Consider the following 22,081-nt stretch of genomic DNA (forward strand, 5'->3'; position numbering starts at 1 on the left):
TAGAGGATTTTGTCTGGGTCGCGCCCCCCCCTTCTCCCCTCCCTTTCCCTTCATTAGCCCCGTGGGGAACGCGGCACCATATTAATTTTTTTATTTTAAGAGCTTCCTGTGGCCCTTCCGCACCGCTGCTCTTATTTTTTCTGTGCTGTGAGCTTGAGCCAAAGTTTGGTTGTTTTTTTGTGCGTGCGCGTGCTGGAAATCAGGCTGTTGGGGTGAAGCAGCGAGACAATGCTCCTTCCGATTGTTTTAAAAGGCCCAGGCTGCTTGGGTCCAAAAAACAACAACCCCCAACCAAAAAAAAACAAAACAAAAAAAACCACCCAACAAAAAAAACGCGAAGTTCCTGGAACCGGTTTTCTTCTTCCGGAGTCAGTTGAAAGGGATTGTGTCGGGTTGTCACGAAAATGGGATCCCGAGGGACTCGTGCCAGTGCTGTGTTTCGAAAAGCGAGCGTCTGTTTTGACGTGAGCCTAATGGGTTTGTTTTACGGAAGAGTGCTTCATCGCACACCTGAGCTCCGGTTCTGCAAAAGTAGATGTTGTCTGGGTTTTTATTTAAAAAAAAAAAAAATGATCGGAGCCAAAGTGTAGCAGGGCTTGTTAGTTGTGTCTTCTGGTCTTTGTTTTCAAAAAGTTTGTGCCTGTGTATTGTATGTATTTGCCATACACCTCCCACTCAAGTTGAAGGCTAAGAAACTTTGTTAGTAAGTATATATCGTAACAGAGTGGGAGATGTACGTCTTTGCCGTACGATATATATTTAATATGTATTGCCATTCATATCACACACTAGTTTAAGGCTAAGAAACTCTGTTGTAAGTATATATCGTATGTCTTTGCCGTACATCTCCCACACTAGTTTAAATTAAGGCTGAGGAACTCTTTTTAAGTTTCAGACACTTGATAGCGATGTGGTAAGGTTTTGAACTGACAGCTCTTCACTGAATAAAGATCCCAATCTAAGAAAATTTGTGTGATGTACTGACCAGAAATTAATATGGGAGTCATATATATGTACCTTTGTGGAAAAATTGCTGTAATTAAAAAAACGTACATGCACCAACTATGATTTGAAGAATTTATGTTAGGAGAGAGTGCTGAAGCTGCCAAGTTTGTGTGGGAGGGGCCTCATAATTGAGCTGTTGAAAGGCCAGTGTTGCACTTTTTTCAAATGGGGTGCAATGATGATTAAGTTTATCATCTGTAGTCTGAGACACCCTAGCAATCCCTTCCAAGCAGTTAGTTTGGTGCAGTGTTTCTCAACTGGTGGGACACAAAGGTTGTGTAGGTGGGACTTCAACTCATTGCCTGATTGAAAAAATCAGTTGTTTGAACTTCATATAGATGAATCAATAGATATCTTGAGCAGTGCAATTTTTGTGGGGTTTTGTTTTTGGTTGGTGGGACATAAGGTGCAAAAGGTTGAGAACCGCTGGTTTGGTGAATGGGTAGTCAGATTAAGCATGGTGCAGGTCTGGAGCACTACAGGTCAAAAGAATTAAATCTGTTGCGATGTGTATGACAGTGAAGTTAAAAAGGTTGAAGAGTGGAGAGATTTGTAGAATATTCCTTTAGTGGAGATGTTTAGGATTGTTCTCTTGTTCAGGGAATGTTTTAGAGATGATATTTATGCTTCTTCCTAAGGGCTAAAGTTGAGCCAGCAGTAGACCAACAGCATCTGGTGAAAATTCTGACCAGTCCTTATACAATAAATAAAGGGCTACAGGCTGTTCCCATCTGTTTTGTATCTCTTTCCCTTCCCCCCTCTTATGTTTTTCTTCTTTTTTTGGCACTGGCTAATATATTTCAGCTTATACACATACATAGATTTAGGAGAGTAGAGTTGCAGGGGGGAAGCAAAATGCAGGAAAAAGTAATGTAAAGGACTTATTTCTCTCAAGTCTTAATTCTTAGTATTATGTTGAGTAACACGTTAATATTCCTTTGTACTGTTTTACCTTAATTTGGAAACAGTTCATGTCTTATGGAAATGAGCCATGATGGTCTAAATGGCTGTATCACATTCCCTTTATGGTGTTCAAACATTTCTCTGTTTTATTTTGAATACAGCAAGTGTGTGGCGAGCTATTTTGTGAGAGATTTGTTGGATACATTTAACTAGCAGAGAAGTGAGTTATTGTGGGGTACTTTCAGAGAAGTACAGAATAATAATTGATTCAGATGAATACTTGTGTGTTCTGACCAAATTCTAGGATTAAGAAAATAAGCAAAATCCCTCACTAAATTGATCAGTGGGTCCAGATTCTTATTTCTGAAATGCGATCATGGTAGTGTTTAGTACCATAGGGCACTGAGAAGAACTTAGGCAATTTGTTAATGTTATCATAATTGATTTGTAAAATTATTTTTGTAAATCGGAAGTTTGGCCACCTCTCTATTTGGATATCTTGCTATTAAAAAGTGACTAGGGCAAGTTTTATAGCTTGATATTAAAATTGTATGACAAGGTACAGAATATATCAAACTTTAAAAAAAAATTATAGAATTATAAAAGTAAGTTTTATAAAGTTAAATTTGAATCCCACTCAAACTATAGAAGAATATAACTTGTTTTGTGATCATAAGAAACATTACACATACATGTGGGTTTTAGTTGTTAAGTTATAAAAACTGATTTTTGCTAACGCATCTCAACTATCAGTATATGAGCTATGATGGCCGTGACTGTATTTAATTGTCCATTGAAAATTATTTTATTCTGCAATCTTGAGATGAGTCTTTAGTAGAATTGTAAAAGCTATGAAAGCCACAAATTTGTTTCTCAGTTAATACAATAGCAGTTTTTTTGTCACATCACTATATTAGAAATGTATACAAGATTAACCTAATGTAATTAACCAAGGAAGCATTAACAGTACTTTAAGAGCTACTTGAGGGCACTGTGATTATTGTAAGGCAGGTTCCTAGCTGAAAGTAGGACTGCCAACAACATTCAGCTTATTGAATAGCAACATAGAGCTCTCCATTGTACTTAATTGCTAATAGGAACAAGCACAGAACTGGGGATTGACTTAAAACATGGGAGTTATGTGGAACATAAGCATTAAACAGCATTTCTGAGTCTTATCCCTTGACTCAGTTTTTAAATCTGTAAAATAAATAAATAATTTTTCAACGTTGAAACTGCAATAATACAACTTGTCAATTGCCTGTAGGGCAGATTGTCATTGTTGGTCTTTAGCTCTTGAAATACTGCCACGATCTCTTTATTGAGGCAGGTTATTTTGATATTTATGATTTATTGTGTTTATCTTAAAAATAGTTCCCTCTTTTTACTAACAGCTTTGACATTAAGTACATGCCTCTTCCTTTGTTTTGTGGAGGGAAAAAAGCTTGATGCAAATTAATGTGTGTTCTTATGTTTCCTTTTCTTGTTTATATTCCCAGTTTTGAATATGGTAAGAGCTTTCTGGTTTGGAAGTTTCTTTGGATTGTTATCTAAACATCAACGCCTCAGTGTCTTCTAACTGTTCTGTGTTTGAAAAAGAAATAGGGAAATTCAGTCATCTTGGGTGATGTAAGAAACAGAAAATTACATTGCTGTCCATTTGTACTTATAACTTTGAAAAAAAATAAAGAACCTTTCCAAAGAAATATTTAAGCATTCAGACAATTGAATCTTACTGTTGCAGCTTGCCATTACATTAATGCCAGGATTTCAGCTAAACATTGTCTAAAATATATTTTAGAATCTTGTAAAATTATCCATAGAGATTTCAGTTGGAGGCAGATTTTTGAGGAAGCCCATTTTTTCCAAGGTGTTATAGAAATCAGTCTTTTTCCATTTTAATTGTGGTTCTGTACTTTGGGAGTTGGTATAAGAAACTCAGTGGTCTAAAATTAATAGTATAGTCCAGTGGTCTCCAAACTTTTTTTGATCGCGCACCCCTATCAGTAAAAAAATTTTTGAGCATGCACCCCCAGTATATGTATATTTATACAAATATAAATAGAAGTTCTAATATTTTCTTCCTGCACCCCAATGGGGATTGTCTTGCGCCTCCCCTGGGGTGCATGCACCCCACTTTGGAGACCACTGGTATAGTTTGTTTCTTGATTCTCTGATATTATTAATAAGTCTGTTAACAGTGGGAAATTGAGAGGTTCTTCGAAGGGATCTGTCTTCAACTTCCTGCCAAAATGTTGGTGTTAATTTAGCCTGTTTGTCATAATGTCAATTCAAATAAATTTATAGGGTTAGAGCTTTTCCAAACAGTTTATCATACTGTATCATGATGATTTCACATAGATGTTAATGGTGCCTAATTTCTATTTAGGAAGATGATCACATTTTATTTGGGAAATTTTTTGATACACTACAGTTGCATGCTGTTCTGGGATATCAGAAATGAAGCAAGATGGAACCTATCAATCAACAGCCCCTAATCCAGAGCTGTCCAAGTGGTGGCCTGAGAGGCTCTCCAGGCCCCTGCAACCGCCCCTCCCACAACTGCATGGCAGGGGAGGGCCTTGGCTGGGTGAGCCACATGCCACCTGTGCTGCTTGCCCCCAGTGTAATTGCACAGGCCCATCCCCACAGCATGGGGCTGGTGTGGTGTGCTGCTCTAGCTGCAGGGAAGTTGGACAGGACTGCTTTAACGAGTCACTTCTCTCTCACAGCTGTAGCAATGTATTGGCAGTGTTTTCCTCTTTGCTTTCTCCCTGCAACATGGCATAGGTACGTTTTTTTTGACGTTTCTCATTTTTCTGCTTTGTGGCTGCGTGTGAAGGTTCAAGGTGAAAGCTCGAGAGAGCCTGTAAATTTAGGGAAATGGATGTGATGATCCCACAAGGCCCTTTTTAAGGGTTTGGACATGCATACATTTTAAGCAGTTTCAAACGAGCAGCAGGCATTACTTTCTAATTGTTATGTGCAGACAGGTTGGGAACACTACAAATATAAGAAAACTACTCCAGCTTTAACACAGTTTCATCCAGGGTTAAAGTTGGAGCAGTTTTGCTCTATTTATATTGTTACATGTGGGAAAAAAACCAGGAACAATTAATATGTAAAGCTGCTGCCCTTTTGAAGCACCTCCAAAAATCTGTGTCCATAACTTTAGGCCTATGATCCTAAGACCTCCAAAGGACTCTTAGAAAATGGAATTGGGGATTTAGTGCTGCAGGTTGGCCACCGCTGTACATGAGCTACAACAAGCATTGCAATCTCTGCGTGGCATGTGGCAGCGGACAGGCCACACAGCAGTAAAGACAGCAGGAAACAGAAATCAGAACAGGAGGTGAGGTGGGGGCACAGAGCAGGAATTTGGAGCAGAAAGTAGAGCAGCATGTCTGACAGAGGAAGAGGATCAGAGTGGCACTTGAGGAGGATGCAGGTAAAATTTGTGGCATGCCTACCAAAAAGGTTGCTGCCCCCCACCAATATTGGTAGGTTGCCCTGCTTCTCTGGGGTTACTGAATTGAGGTCCAGATATGGTATTAGTGGAGTCTGCTTCTAGAGTTTCCATCTTTTAGGAAAAACTCAAAACAGAGGTCTTAATCACTTGTTATTAAACAGCCTAAGGCTTTGCAGGAGTGCTTTACAGCTTGGGGTTATTTAAGGTAACTGGCTCAGGAAATTGCATACTAATGACCTAGATGCCTCACCAGATCTCCCTCCAGTTTCATTTGAATGTGGTAGCTCTACATGCTGCAGTTCTTCTGTTCTGATAAACAGTTGATATCCACCCCTGTGATGATGGGATGTATACATTTTTATATACTCTCTTTCACAGGAAAGTATAGAGTTACTAGACATGGGTGATCTTGAATTCCCCCCGCCCTTTTTCTCCCTGCCATTTTTCTGTTGGTTTGTTGGCTGCTTGCTTCTTTCTCTCCTCACTTCCCTATTTCTGAAAATGCAACATGCTTACTTCCCTGTTACCTATGGACGGCTTATCATATCTGTTTTATTTGTTTTCCTAAAGGAAGGTTGATTCTTTTTGTGTGGTAGCCATTAAAATGCTGCATTTGCAACTAGATATGAGCTTTAATTTTAAGTTGCTACTACTTCTTGCTATCTAGGATCATGAATTATGATTCAACTATCATTGAAGCTGTTTTGTAACTTAATATACTTTTGTTTAAACTCTGAATTTTTATATAAATTATCGTGCTAGAAAATGTCACATTGTTTACTAGATTGTGCTTTTTAACTAATCATTTGTGATGCTGTGTTTGGACAAACATTGGAATTTAATGAAAAAATGTAAATAAAAACCCTCAGGATTTTTTTAGACTTCATAAATTAAATAAAACTGCATTAACTATGTTGGATACAAAAGAAAAGAGGTGATTTTATCAAATCATGTTTTGCACTTTAAAGCAGCCTGATTTATTGAAAAGAAGTATTTTCCATAGTTAGTGCATTAAACTGATTATGGTTACCACGTCCTTCAATATTGGAGTCCGACTAGATCTCCTTTACTGACACCTTGTATATTTATTTTAAAGTTTGTCTGTGCTCCAGTGACTGCATCTGATGTAGACCTACCTGAGAGCTTTAAACTAGCTAGCTAGCTCAAGTTCAAGATCAGTGTAGCCACAGTAACATAATGGTCAGTGCAGGTTGAGTGGGTGGGATTTGCATCCTTCACCAAGTTCTCTGCTTCCCCCTCCCCTGCTAGCAGTGCCAGAGTTGCTGTATTTTTCTCATATAACGTGTACCTTTCCCCTCCATAGCTGGCTGGAGAAGGTTGAGATGTATGTATGTGAGGAAAAACACTACCCATAGCTCTGTAAATTTGGGGGTGGGGGTGGGGGTTAGAGCAGTGGTAACATTAATTGGCACAGTTCTGGGAGCCAGGGTAATTAATGCTGCCACTGCTTTCCCTCCCCCCACACCAAGTTTCCAGACCAGCAGGGATCCTCCATCCTCAGCTGCATGCATACTGGATTGGGATGGTCTGTGGCCAGACTTGGTGCACCAGATCTGACCCAGTACATGGCTTAAGAGTCAGCATGCAGTCCCAGATTCAGCACATGGCTCAAGAGCCAATATGTTGGGTCAGACTTGGAAAACAGTCCTGGCGCTGGCATGCCAGATTGGGCTGGTCCTGGCAAGCAGCTCCCAGGCACCGAGATTTCAGGCTTTCAGTACCCATGCTCCAACGTAATTCTCTCCCTCACCTACTTCCAGAGGCCTTGCAAAAATGAGGATTGTGTAATATACAGGAAAATATGGTAGTTCAAAGCCAGTTTGGCTATATTTACTGCAGCTGTGGTCAGCTGGACATTGTATCATTGGAAAAGGAAAACAAGGTCTCCTGCCTTTTCAGTTCTCAGCTGGCTTCTCAGCTTCTTATCAAGTTATTGGACTGAACTAGCTGATTGAACTGAATTGAAGAAACTGCCTCCCCTCCCTCCCCCACCCCGGGGCTGCTGCTGTCAGTATTTGAGTCTGTTTCAGTTGCTTATCCAGTGACTGGCTAGTTCTTGTTGCTTAGCCACACCAGTTCAGTTGTTTGACTTCTGTACTGCTTGGATATTATTTATTTTATATTTAATTTAAACTATTAAGTTTAGACTTTTATGGAGGCTGTCGTAATTTCAAATTGTAAGTTAATTTGTTATTTAAAGAAAAGTATATTTAAACAAAAATCTAATTCAGATGGCAAATCAGATATTTATAGAGAAAATGTCAGTTTTTATCTATCCTACTTTTAAAGTAGAACATTTGATCCTGCAAATGAGAGACTCTTCATACGGTCATTGCCACTGAAATGCAGCATTGCTGCTGGAAGGCCTTGGTATAAGGTAAACAAGCAATGTATATCATCAGGGATGTTCAGTTGTCTCTCTTTAACATCTATGTGACCAAATGATTGATCAGTTATAGGCTTTCAAACAACTGAAAATTAAAATTCAGCAAGAAAGTTTCAGGCCAGGAGATCCTTTGAAGGGTGATGCAGGAAGTATGAGGAGATAAGCAGATAAGGGCAGGCTCAGGCTCCAGGTGTAAGGAGATAAACAGATAAGGGGAGTTTACAGAAGTTACATTTTCCACCCGATGAGGCCCCCCAACAGCGTTCTACAGCCTTAATATAACTAACATTCATGGCTGCAGAGTGCTTTTAAAACGGCTGATTAAGTGACAATTTAACCCATATCTGATGAAAATATTAGGCAGGAACTCTGTAAGGCACAGTGAGTGCCGTAAGGAACCTGGATACAGGGTTAATTTTGGTCAATTGCACCCTTATCCCATGAGGCTTGGCTTTGTGGGCTGGGCTGGGCTGGGCTGGACTGGACGAGCAATGGGATAAGCGCCATTCTGCCCATTCTTCCAGGTGCTGGAGGGAGGTGGGGAATAACCCCTTCCCTGCATCCTCACCTGAGGGGCCCTGCCAGACAGCCTCTGGCCATGCCCCACCCCTGCCGCTGGACAGGCAAAAGGGCTGTGGCCCCATCAGTGCCCTACCCCATCCTTGTGTCCAAGGAGCGTGAGACTCTTTGTGGCAGGGGGACTGTGATCGGGGGGGGGGGGATCAGAGCTGCTGTGGGGCAAGCAGTGGCACTGGGGTTTGGAGGGGGCAGTAGCCCCCCAAGCCTCCCTAGCACTGCCACCACTTTGTCTGCATAGTCCCTGGCCAGTCTGACTGCCCCACAGTGCGGCCCCCCAGCCAGGAAGAGGTTCATGCTCTGGGACACCATGACAGGCTGCAGCCCCCATCAGGGCTGCCCCCACTTTGATGCTGCAGGGGTGGGGCTAGAGGCTGGCAGGCAGCACCTCCTTAGGTGTGGGGCAGGGAGGGGGGTTATTCCCACCTTTGCCCTTGGGGCACTACAGTGGGGTCTGTTCACCCTGACTGCCACTGCTGCTTGCTTCCTGCAGGGAACAAGTGGTGGGATAAACCCCTTCTTGCCCCCTCTGTCAAATGCCAGAGGGAGGGGGAAATAATCCTCCTCCCTGCCTCCTTCCTAAGGGGGCCCTTCCGGCTGACCTCTGGCCCTGTCCCCATGGTAGCAAGGAGGGAGGTACCCTGATGGCAGCTGCAGCCCCTGTCAGTGTCCCAGAGTGTGAGCCTCTTCCCAGAGTGGGGGTCTGCGCTGTGGGGTGGTCAGAGCTGCTGTGGACTGGGTGGGGGGCTATGGCCCCCTCCGAGCCCTGCTGCTGTTCTTTGTTCTGTGCGGTTTGTGGCAGCTCTGGCACCCCTGCTCATGCCCCCCACTTCCTCCCTCGCCAGGAAGAGGCTCAAGCTCCCCAAATGCCAGGACAGGGGCTGCTGCCCTGTCAGGGCCCTATCCCTTTGCCATTTTGGAAGCAGGGCCAGAGGCTGGCTGGCAGGGCCCCTTTTAAGGCTCTTAACTCCTGTCCTTTATGTACAAGTTATGTGAGCGGCAGCTCCAGCTGGGCAATGTTCCCCTGCCGGCAGCAAACTGCTGGCCTTGTTACTCGGGGCCTGCTCTTATATCCGGCAGCTGGTCCTGCTTTCCAATCAGGCAGCCTCCTGCTGGCCATGTGACTCCTGATTGCGAGTGCAGCCACTTGGAGGCTGCTCTGCTACCTGTTCTGGCCCTTGAAGGGGAAGTGGCAGGCACCTTGGTGCCCTGCCATAATCTCAAACTGGTTTCAGCCATTATGGAACTGGTTTATATGCACTGAACTTGTGTTCCGGTACAGGTTTAAACCAGTTTCTGATCAGTTAAACCGGTTCATGTGTAAACTTCTGTCCATAGCCCTGGAGTTTTTCCACACCTCTGGGTGCCTTTTGTCCCAAACCCCTCCCTGCTTGCTTGCCTCTGAGAACCAGCTGAGATGTGCCAGGTGCCAAGTCCTTGACTTGTGTTGCCACAGGCTCTGTATCACCTTTATCACCCAGGGTTTGCTAGCACTTAGCTGATGGGATTTTGCTAGCTAGAAGAGTCGCGCTCTTGTTTGTTTTTTTTTGCACTCAGAGGAAAAGTTGGATCCTTCTTTCCATAGAATGGGCAAGCCTGTACAGTCAGATGCTCTAGAATCACAATTCACACTGACAACAAGGGGTAAAAAGAATATAAAAATGGTGTATTATAAAAAATAAGAACAAGCATAAAAAAATCAGTAACCATGTTTAGACAGAGATAAAAGAATAAACAAAAGAAAATATCAGAACAATAACCCGTTTTTATCCTGTACTTTAAACCCAAGGATGCTGTCTCTAGCCAGCTGCAGCAAGTTAAAAAGTAGCTTGTGTCTCTGACTTTCCTGCCAGAGGCTGCTGTAGGTCTTCCTGTCAGCTTCTTGACTCAGCCTCTGTGCTGAGGGACTCCACCCTCCCCTGTACCTAGAGAGACAAAACCCAGCTCTCCAAGCAGGCTTAAGTACAACTACTTATTTGGATATTCACATATATCACTGCTCTCTTTTTTTTTTTTTTTTGGCAGGGGGTAAATTATATATATAACATCTGGGCTCCCTCTCCCTTGCTTCCCCCCCCTTCCAGGTTCATGTTTGCCAGAGCAGATATCTTTACTGATATTATTAAGGCCAGTAGAATGTGTGCATCCTTTTAGATGGAGTTTGCTAATTCAATATAGCATGTTTCTTCCCTCAGTGGTTTGACTAGCCAGGCATTTGGCAGAGCCTCAGAGCATGTCTGCATGGGAGATGAGCAAACAACTCAAATGGTAATTCCAAGCCATTGCACTGTTCAGTCACTAAGGCCTGGGGGTCTTTCCTAGGTGCAAAGACATGAATTGTTTATTACATGAAAGTTATCATAGTCCGCATCCAAACTTGTGGTACCACAAATCGCACACGTGGAACATTAAAATGTTCCCTCCATTGCAAATATGCAGCATGGGGGAAAACTTGGTACTTGGATTTCCTAGTAGCAAAAAAATGCCAGTGGGGGGAAATGTTGCAAAGCACACAAAAAGAGTATGTGCCACTGGAACAAATGGAGGCTTGGTCCTGCAGTGAGATGTAGTAGCTGCTGGCCAGTGCATCTCTACTGCTCCATTTGTGCTCCTGCCACTCCAATGGGCCAGGAGCTGGGAGGAGCTGGGCAAGGGCAATTTTCCCAAAGCTGGACGATGTGTCCCACAACAAAGCACATGTGCAGAGGGACGTACACTGAGGTACAAAGTAGCGGCACAAATCTGTGTCGCTACTATTTGTATTGCTGCAAGCGTGTGCATCTGCCTGTCTGGTTGTGGCCATAATTTCATAGTTTCTAGGGTCGGAAGGGACCTAAACAGATCGTGAAGTCTGACCTCCTGCCCTGGGCAGGAACGAGTGCTGGGATCATAATACCCCAGCCAGATATCTTTCCAACCTCTTCCTGAAGAGCCCCAAGTAGGGGAGAGCACGACTTCCCTTGGGATCCCATTCCAGAGCCTGGCAGTCCTAACCATAAAGTAATGCCTCCTGATATCAAGCCTGAACTTGCTCTCAGTCAATTTGTGGTCATTATTCCTTGTTATCCCAGGTGGTGCCCGGGGGAACAGAGCCTCACCTATTTTCCTCTGGTCCCCCTTGGTGAATTTCTAGATGGTCACCAGATCCCCTCTCGGTCTTCTCTTGTGGAGGCTGAGTAGATTCAGGCCCTTTAGTCTGTCTTCGTAGGGTCTGGCCTGCTGCCTCCTGACCGTGTGAGTGGCCCTCCTCTGGACCCCCTCTCAAGGTTAGCCACATCCCTCTTGAAGTGCGGCATCCAGAACTGGACGCAATACTCCAACTGCGGCCTGACCAATGTCATGTAGATGGGAAGGATCACCTCCCTGGACCTGCTTGTGATGCATCGGTGTTTGCATGACAAAGTGCAGTTAGCCTTACTGACCGCTTCCTTGCATTGGTGGTTTGTGTCCATCCTGGAGTCTACCATGATTCCAAGATCCCTTTCAGCTACTGTATGGTTGAGAAAGGTGTTCCCCAGCCTACAGGTGTGTTGCTGGGTCCTTCTCCCTAGATGCAGCACCTTGCACTTGTCTTCGTTGAATTCCATCCTATTCTCATCTGCCCACCTCTGTAACCTGTCTAGATCTAGTTAGATTCTGTCCCTCCCTTCCAGTGTGCCCACCTCTCCCCACATCTTTGTATTGTCACTGAATTTGGACAGTGTGCTTTCCACACCCACCTCCAAGTCGCTGATAAAGATGTTGAATAGCACAGGTCTGAGGGCCGAGCCCTGGGGAACTCCACTGCCTATATCCCTCTGGGTTGAAAATGACCTGTCCACCACCACTGTCTGGGTGCGACCATCGAGCCAATTTGCCAACCATCTGACTATGTAGGCATCAGTGCCTCAGTCGCCTAGTTTTTCTATGAGAATGGGGTGAGAAACAGTGTCAGAGGCCTTCTTGAAGTCCAGGTAGACAACATCCACCTCTGTCTGCATCCAAGGACTTTGTGACCTGGTCATAAAAGGAAACAAGGATAGGTGGGCAGGATCTGTCCTCAATGAATCCATGTTGGTTGCCCCTGAGTATTACCTGCCATGCTGGGCCCCTGCAGATAGTGCTCTTTGATGATTTTCTTAAAGGTCTTCCCAAGGACTGAGGTGAGACTAACTGGCCTATAGTTACCTGTGTCCTCCTTTCTCCCCTTCTTGTAAATTGGCCCTTTTCTAGTCCTCTGGGACCAGGCCAGAGCACCATGAGCACTCATACAGCTGTGCCAGGGGCCCTGCTATGACCTTTGCCAATTCACCCAGTACCCTTGGATGAGGAGCATCCGGACCTGCTGATTTAAACATGTCCAGTCCCTCCAGAAGTTCCTCAGCTAGATCGTCCCTGACCCTAGGCATGGCATCGTGTTCCCTGAGCCTGTCTGTAATCCTAATGGGAGAGTTGTCCCGATTCTGTGCTCAGAAATATGGAGGCAAAGAACTAATTGAAGAGATCAGCTTTTTCCTTTGCTGCAATCACCAGATGGCCAAGTCTGTCCTGTAGGGGCCCCACATTACCTGGTGCCTTCTTACTCCCTATGTATTTGAAAAAGGACTTTTTGTTATCCTTAATTCTGATATTGTGCAGTCCTGGCTTCCGGGGGTGGGGGAGCTCCAGGCATGTGGTATGGCTCTTCTTTTCTGTGTGGCACTGCTGGTATTGCCCCTGTGACCCTCATTTGGGTCAAATATGGCATTGTTCCTCAGAAGGAGCAATTTAAAAAATGACTGAAGTAATGTCACTTGAACATGCACCTGCAGATGAACATAAACTTGCTATTGGATTCTTTAAATTAAGAAATAGAGGAAGATTTGAAGAGTGGATATAGTCATCAGCATTACTGAAGATGCTTAACATTGAGTGCAAGGTAATGGCCACAAACATCCATACTGGGAGAACTGTGTTCCCACTTAACATTAATTATCGTGCATAAAAAGAAGAACACAGAGTATTATATCCAAGTAGCTGAACATGTCATCTGAGAACCCAGAGGAATATGAGAATAAAATAATTGCTTGGATAATGCAATTAAAATGTAAGCGAAGAGAGTGCTCTTGGGTACAGTCTTCTTAAAATGTTGATGTTTGGGTGTATGGCATACTGTTCAAACCTTACTGAGAGAGAAGCAATCCCTTAAACGATTTTACAGTATACTGTACAGAGGGGTGGCCAACCTGCAGTGCAAGTGGCATTGGCAGCGTGTGCGGCACCTGGGGGGGTGGGGGAGAGGCAGGCAGTACAGCAGCTGATGAGGTAGGAAGCACAGCAGGAGATTGAGCAGGGAGCACGGGGCTGAAAGCAGAGGAGAGGACCGGGCAGGGAGTTCAGAGTATAAGGAGCAGAGCGTCAGATTGAGCAAGGGAAGGGGATCAGAGTGGTATGGAGGGGGTAAGGGGCAAATTTCTGGTATGCCTGCTGAAAAGGTTAGCCCCCCCTGCTGTAGAGGATGACTAATACTCTGGCAATCACTTAACCTTCATGGTTGGTTAAATGGGACAAGGTATGCTCAGTGCCCCTGCTTTTTCCAAGACACTTGATGGAGTTCTTAATAAGATAGTTTAATCCCAGCACATTAACAATCACAAGCATGTTTAATTTTGTATTTGGCATGGTAAGGACTTTAATCAAAGCTTTTTGCAAAAAAGGAGACTAAAACAAAGCATAAAACTTACAAAAGCAACTGAAAGAGGCTTTGAAAGGATTTAACAGTTTACAGGTAGAAGCCACTACTGTCATAGTCTCAGTGGAAATCTGGCTTGATCTAGTTAGCAACAGAGAACATAGAAGCACATGAAGACAAAAACCAAAACACTTCAGGAAAAGTATGGAACCTTTCTGTTAGCATGGCTGTCTTGAAATGTAGTAGTAGTAACAATAATACCTTACTTTTATCAAATGAGTTATAAAAGTTGGTATAATTTTCCTTGTTTACAAGATAAGCCATAAAGAGATTGCCTAGCAGGCCAGCATTAAAACCTGGAATTTAATTCAGGTCATTTGATTGAATCCTCCTACAGCCTCACTGGGTGCATCCAGAAGAGCGCACGCATGCCTCTTGCCCTGTCTCAAACCCCTTTGAGAAGGGGCAACAGGCACATGCGGGAATGAAAAAATGTTCCCTGTGCTACAGACTTGCAGTATGGGGAGAAAATGAGACCCCTGGATAAAAAAATTGAAGTTCAAAAAAGCGGGGTGGGGTACGGTCCCGGACCATGCCCTGAGGCAACTGGAAGCTGGGTCCTCCATGGAGACACTCTGGCTGCCAGAGCGTCTCTATGGTTGGCCCCCTGCCCTGGTGCTGAAACGCGTGGCCGTCCAGGCCGTGTGTTCAGCACCAGGGCTCCAGTGCTGGTGAGTAAGGGGTTGGGGGGTGGGGGGCTGGAGGAGTGGGGAAGGGACCATGGCGGGTGCAAACTTTTTTCCGTGGTTTTTTTCTTTATTATTTTCTTCTTTAAAGTGAAGGTGCCTGGTGCTGTGGGGACCTGGGGGTACAAATGGTGGGGTGGGGCAGCCATTGGGTGGGGTCTAGGGGTGGGGCTGGATGGGGCAGCTATTGGGGGCACTGCAGCAGCTGGTGGGGGATGGGGCCAGGTGGGGTAGCAATTGTGGGGTAGCAGTCGGGGGGGGGGGCTGGGAGGGGGCATGTGGGCCTTGAAGGGGGGGGGGCGTAGCCCCTGTGGAAGGGCAGCAAAATATGTATTTATTTAGAGTTCACTTTATTATTATGATAAGAAACATGCTTTAACACTGTAGATATATCAATAAAACGTCCAACTGATCTCTGTCTCTTTATAGCGGTCTTTTGTTTTACTTGTGGAGGAACATGGATTTGGGGGTATTTTACAGAGTGACTTTTGGATTTTTTTATCAGGGATTTTTCAGTTTTCCAATAGGGAACACCAGAATTCCTGTGAGGGATGCCAGTGGCAGGGCCCTGCCTGCTCAGAGCTAGCATGTTGGACCCAGCTGGCCGTGGCTGACCTCCTGGCCAAATGGGGCCAGGAGGACATGCTTTGACAGTTCAAAGCAGTCCACTACACCCGGAACATCTTCTGGGTAATGGCTGGGCAGGGGGCACATGTGGCAGTAGTGCCACACAGAGGGCAACACCCTGCAACCACAGCCCACTGGCAGCTGGACCAGAGGGACAGAAGCCTCTACTGGCTGTGCAGTCTCCATCTGGGTCTGGCAGGTGGCAGCAGGTCACAGCCAGGCAGGAGCCCCCACTGCCAGACTTCTGTAGATGGTGCAGGGAACTCTCAGGGCTGCTTCAGCAGTCCAGCTGGCACAGGGGGTAGTGTCCCCAGATACCGATTGGCTGGGCCCCAGAAGCTCCTGAGAGCTAGTAGCCCTGAGCTACTTGACAGGGCAGCTTTTTATACTGCTGGCTCTAGCTCCTGCTGGTTGCAGATCCGGGGGGAGCCAGGCAGGGTTATTTTGCCCCAAGTGGTGCAGTTTCCTCTACAACAAAGAGCATGTCTGAGCACGTGTGCTGAGGCAAAAAATCTCACCGCTTCTGTTTGAGCCGCTGCAAGCACATGTGCTTGCATGTGTGGATGCGCCCACTATGTACATCCACATCCCTGGAAAGATTATAAATTGAACCCAAAACAGTAAGAGTAGTTTGAACTGTGATTAATGGAAAGAATTAAATATTACCATCCTGCTTTTGTAGAATTTGAAATAGAAATATGAATCTTCATTCTCAGACCTGTTTGTGGTAGGGAAGTGGGTGGATGTTGATAGATTTAAAAAAATTTTTTAATGAAAAGAATGAGAAATAGATGTGATTTTCTAGAAGACAGCGCAGTTGGAAATCATTAACTCCCCCCACCCCAACCCAAAACTGTCCAGTAAGCTTTTTGCAAATAGAGTAAATTTTAGTACAGTTTAGTTGAAATGCCTTCGTAAGTCAGGCACAAAAAAATGCTAACTGTGTATTTAAGAGCAGGTAAAGAGTACTAGGTTTAATTACTGTACTGGGATCTTTGTTCAGTACTCTTGTGCTTTTATTTACAGAAATACAGCCTTCATTTTGAAAGCCAGTTAATATATACCTTTTTTGGTGTGATCATAAAAATGCTCATCAAATAAACCTCTCAGCATGTGTTTTACTTCTTTTAGTAGACAAACTCCTCCCACCCAAGGGGAAAAGCAATGTATGTTTTCTTCTAAATAGGGAAAACTGCAACAACTTGGCCTGGAGTGGTGGGGGGGAGGGAAGATTTTTTTATTTTATTTTTTTTATTTTTTTTAGCAAGCCATGTCTTTGTTTTCTTTCCAACTTGTTACACTCATCTTCAATAGTAAGTAATTCAGTTAATCTTTGCACGCTTGCCTTGTTAGTCACAAGATACATTTCACAGTAAGATTGAAGAAGGAGGTAGATACTGGTACCAGATATTTCAAAGTTCTTGAAAATATGGATCTTACTGTGATGTTAATGACTAAGAATATATTGCATTTTGAGGAGAGTGAGAGAGAAAATTACATTTGGGTGTTAATAGGAAGAACAGATTTATTGTTTACATTCACTGGTTACATTTAATTAATACAGAAGTAAAATTTTGAGAAGTTAGTGTTTGTCCAGCAAAGCAGAAGAAGACAGCAGTAACTGAAATAATTGGTAGACCTTTAAAATAGGCAACTGAGCTGGGTCAGTTGGTTATTAAATTTCAATTTTAAATTAATTTTGTGTTATGAAGATGGACAGTTGTACAAAAGGGCAGAATTATTAGAGATGTTGAAAGGAGCAAAATAGTAGTCAAAGTTCGACAGTGTTTAGTTTGTTTAAAAAAAAAAAAGAGCACCATAATAATTGTTCTCTGCAATGAGGATGGTAACAGATTAAAGATAAGAAAAGGAATGTAGCATAGTATTTTATAAAATAGATAAGGAGACAGAAATGTAGTCTAACCCAGTTTACCCACTGATCTAGATTCTAGTGCCGCTGAACTAGTAATAGTATTATTGGGAATCTTCTTCCGAAATTCCCAATGTGTAGGTATGGCCTAATTGCAAGAACTCACTCATTTCAAAATTGGATTGATTTGCGTGACCCCTTTATATTGTTGCTCTGCGGGCTGCAGTGCTCCATCCCTGATTTTGTGAGCTGTTGAGCTGCTCTTTGTTTTGATTAGCATTGTCAAGGTTTGTTTTCATTTGTGACTCATTGTCTATGTTAATAATGATCTTTAAATTCATGATCCTTTGCATTTACTAGAAACTAGTTGATCTTTCATGTCTAGATATAGATTGTATGGTCAGGGTGAATTTGTGGTTGTAGCGCAGTCTAGGTAAAATGGAAGATGAGTGGGGGAGCAACCAGAAAAAAAATGTTCAGGGCAGCACCTATGTCCATGTTTGAGGGAGTAACCTACCTTCCCTTTATTACCACACTTAATCAGTAAAGGTATGGGATTCTTGGTTTGCTACCGGATGGCCATATACCAAATGTTGTCTTGAGAGCTTTATTGATTTTTCTCTTGGTTAGGAGGGTTGTACCTTTCTTGTTATCAAGAGTCCTTTAATGTTTAATCTTGCCAAAAAGTGCTAGGATGGTGGTTCTCAACCTTTTTAGACTCGAGGCACCCCTCAGAAAATGGCAACTCTTAGCTTTCACTCATTTTTTTTGGACGAATTATTTCTTTTGTTGCAAAGAACATAGACTACAACAGGTCAGAATGTTTTTAACACTCTGGATTCCTATTTGGAATCTCTGGGTGAATCATATTTGCACACCTCAGTACTAACATTACATGCCACTTTTGAAAGGATCTCAAGACACCCTGGTTGAGAATCACAGTGTTAGTGGCTGGCTTTCTGTGCTTTAACTTGAAAGCTGATGGGCTAGAATGCTGTAACTATGCATGTTTATAAAAATAGTGCAAGTTCAGCTTTCTTTCATTTTCTTCCTCCCTTATACCAAAGCAGCAATAATACATTATAAACCTGGAGACCTGTTTTACACTCAGATTCTTTGCTACCATTACTTTATTGCCTTCAGTGGTGTTATATTAGCTGAGAGTTTGGACCATCATCTCTTCACAAGTCTGTTTGCTAGAACTTAGTTCCTGAGCTTGAGATGATCAGTGCTTCTTATCAGTCAAGTTTCACTTTACTCTTGAGTACAGTAGTAAAGAGCAAAACTTTTACGGCTCCCTGCATCTGAAGTGGTCATGCTACTCTGTGATTTTTAGTTAGCCCCTTTATTAACTGAAAGTAAGGAACTATCAGCAAAGGCCCATATGTCTGTGAACCAACACTGTTGCAGCAGGTATGGATCATAGTAAAGATCACTGGACTCTTCCTTCCAGTAGAGCTGTACAACACCTTTGAACCTCAGGTGCATCCAGATTCTTTAGAGCTTGTTTTCTTGGTGTTTCAATGCCTATATTTTCTCCGTGGCCTGACACTTGCCTTGGCATTTTAAACGATAGCTCCGTGTCTCGGTACTGTATGACTTCAGTACTATTTCAACCAATGCATTGGTACTACCACAGTATTTTAATTGGTATTGTGTGCATTCTGGTGACAGCTCTGTTACTATTTGCTTCAATGCTTAAGTTTCCACGGGTAGCTGTAAGGCTGTTTAGTTCACTAGTTCTTACTATTTCCGTGCTGAGTTTTTCATTTTAATGCCTATATCTGTGCTTGGTGCTTTGTTGGCCCAGCACTCTTTCCTGCTCTGTCAAACAAGGAATGTAGAATACTTGGAATTCAGTTACTTTGGTGGAGTGTGGTTATGTTCAAGGGAGTGACTGTAGATTCTGGACCATGAATTAAATGGAGATTTTTGTACTCTTTGAGGGCCCGTTGATCTTGGAATGTAATCTTTCTTTGGCCCATTTCACTCGGATTAGTTATCTTTGTGTCTCTCCATCTTTCTTTTCTAGAAGGCTCGCAAAGTAGCATAGGTTGACGTATGGAAGACCTAATGCTAATCAGTGGTCTAGATGGGATTTGATTCAGTAGAGGGTTTCTTGCAGGGCATCTACTATTTGGCAAATTAAACTACAATTTTATATTGAAAAGTTTAAATTTCCTCTGTGGAAATCAAAGTAAATTCCACATTTTTTCAAGCTGAGGAAAGGTCTCTAGATCGTTTGTACCAAAGAGAGTTCAGGCTTTGCTGGCACTTGTGTTTGGATTAAGCTTCAATGTCTCAAAGTCAAGTTGCACACATCTCACCAAATTATTTGCATAGACTCCAGTTTAAACAGGCAGAAGATTGATATGTGGATAGTTGCTGGGATTTTTTAAAGAGTCATTTAAAATAGTTTAGGAAATAACAGTCTAGAAATAATAAAAGACCACCTCTGGATTATTGTAGCCTATGTTAAATTTAAAAAGCGCACCTTTCCGTAGTTATGTGTTGTTTTGTTCACTTCAGCATGATACTGAATCCCCTTAGGCAGCCATTGCATTGTTCTCTTTAACTACTCTGGCCACTTTTAAAACCAGTTTTGCAGCTTACCTTGAAACTCTCCTGTGCTACACAGCGTAACTCTTGATATTTTAAAAAGGAAGTGTTCAGGATCGACTTGCCTGAGGTATCTGCTTTAGGTAAAAGCAGAGAACATACCTTTTGCTATGTCTCCTGTGTACAGATGTGGATTATAGTGTATTATTGCAGTTATGTAAATGTGTAATATGTTTAAGGTGCAGAATTTGGTGAAGAACTTAGTGGGCCATGGGCATTTTAATCTTGTGCTAGGTGTGTCCAACTAATTCTGAGTCCTGGGCTGGATCTAGACTTTGGGACTCATTCCAATCCCACAAATCTGGCCCAGAAAATGTGGTTGGTTTGGGACCTTTGGTGGTGTTGGTCCATGGCCAGTGATGGCAGGACCGTGTCTAGCAGACCTCAGAGGCTCTGCGTTCTATAGCAAGTCACAGTCCTCTATAGCCATGGCCTCAACTTCCAGTAGCCTTACAGAGGCTTCACAGGCCAGATCCAGCCCTTGGGCCGTATGTTTGACACTTCTGCTTTATACCATGCTTGGTTATTTCATGTTTGGGAAGCTCTAGTACTGATTTCTGAAGTTTCAAATAATTTTGCTATAAAAGTCTCTTCATGTTAATTTTCTAAGATTACATTTTCCAGTGTTGGATATATTATGCATACTTAACATTTTAAGGAGTTCTGCAAAATAATTTATTTAAATTGTTGATTTAGTTATTTCTGAAAAATAACTAATTCTCCGTATTTTGAGTAAGGAGTATTTTCATTCAGTATTAGGCTAGTTAGAATTGGACCTCTGTAATGTATTTTAACAGCCCTTACAGCAGTAGGACCAGTTGCTCATTAGATACCCTTGTACAGCCCATGGCTATCACCTGCATCAGCTGTTTTGTGAATATCATCACAGAGTTTCTTCCAAAAATCTTGGGTGCGTCTCCTAGCCTCCTTTTGCAGTTCTCTTTGAGTCTTTCTAAAATTTTCCAGGATTATGATGTTGGGAGATTTCTTACAAATGGTTCATAGATTTCATAAACATTAGGGCTGGAAGGGACCTTGCAAGATTGAGTCCAGATCCCTGCCCCAGGGGCAGGGAAGTCAGCTGGGGTCAAAGTATCCCAGCAGGATAAATGTCCAAATGTCTCTTAAAGGAGTCTGGAGTAAGTGCCTGCACCACTTCTGGAGGCAGTCTGTTCCAGGCCTTGGGGGCTCAGACAGTAAAGAAGTTCCTTCTTATGTCTAGCCTGAAATGGTTTTGGAGGAGTTTGTGACCGTTTGACCTTGTCATCCCTTGGGATGCTCTGGTGAACAGGCGTTCCCCCCAGATCCTGATGTACACCCTTTTATATACTTATAGGCAGCCCCCAGATCCCCCCTGAGCCTACGCTTTTCCAGGCTGAAGAGTCCCATGGCTCTCAGCCTCTCATCACAAGGCCTGCTCTCTTGCCCTGTGATCATGTGTGTGGCTCTTCTCTAGACTCTCTCAAGCTTCTTCACACCCTTTAAATTGCGAAGCACAGAACTGGATGCAGTACTTGAGCTGTGGTCTCACCAAGGCCGAGTACAGTGGGAGATTGACATCCTGGGATTTGCTTGAGAAGTATCTATGGATGCAAGCCAGAGTTTTGCTTTACCAGCTTGTTAGCACAGTCCTTTTGTTCTCAACCAGTGGTAGAAGAGTTTCAGAGTGCTTTTCAAACCTGTTGGCACTTTCCTTGCCCCTTTTCCCCAACACTGCTACAGCAGCATTGTAACCCTCCCCAAAAAAAAGAAAAGTGAATTTTGAAGCTTTCCAAAGCTTCAGTGACTGAGTTGTTAGGTAAACTTGCTTTCACAACTTCTTCATTGAATAGTCTGCATCTTTCTATGCCTTTGGTTTGCCTGAGTCTCGGGGCAAGTGGTACTTTTGCCACAGTGGATCTTTTTGGCATTGATTCTGACTTTACAGCAGACTAAGGCATGGTGAGTGTCACTGTGAATGGGACCTTGTGTACAGGATTTCTTTCGGGTGGTTGTGCTTAGTTGATACTAGGTCTAATTGGAGTCAGTGCCCTGATCTTAGATGTTTCCATAATGTCTTTCTTGTGATTTCCTCCCCCCCGGGGAAATAGGTGTTGGTAACATAAATTTTGACTTCATGGAGTTCTGGCCATTTTCATTCATATTACCAATTCTTATTTGCCCAGAATATCATTCCAGTTCTCAATTACATCCAACTCCTGCGTTGAAG

General features: G+C 43.3%; 1 protein-coding gene across 2 annotated transcripts in view; it reads left to right on the plus strand.

The window, feature by feature from the left end:
• Window positions 1-22,081, plus strand: part of ATAD2B (ATPase family AAA domain containing 2B) — a 140,693-nt gene that overhangs the window by 605 nt on the left and 118,007 nt on the right. The window lies entirely within an intron of this gene.

This window comes from Crocodylus siamensis, chromosome 1 (assembly GCF_052110815.1).
Source record: "Crocodylus siamensis isolate JL-2025a chromosome 1, ASM5211081v1, whole genome shotgun sequence".
NCBI classification, from domain to species: domain Eukaryota; kingdom Metazoa; phylum Chordata; order Crocodylia; family Crocodylidae; genus Crocodylus; species Crocodylus siamensis.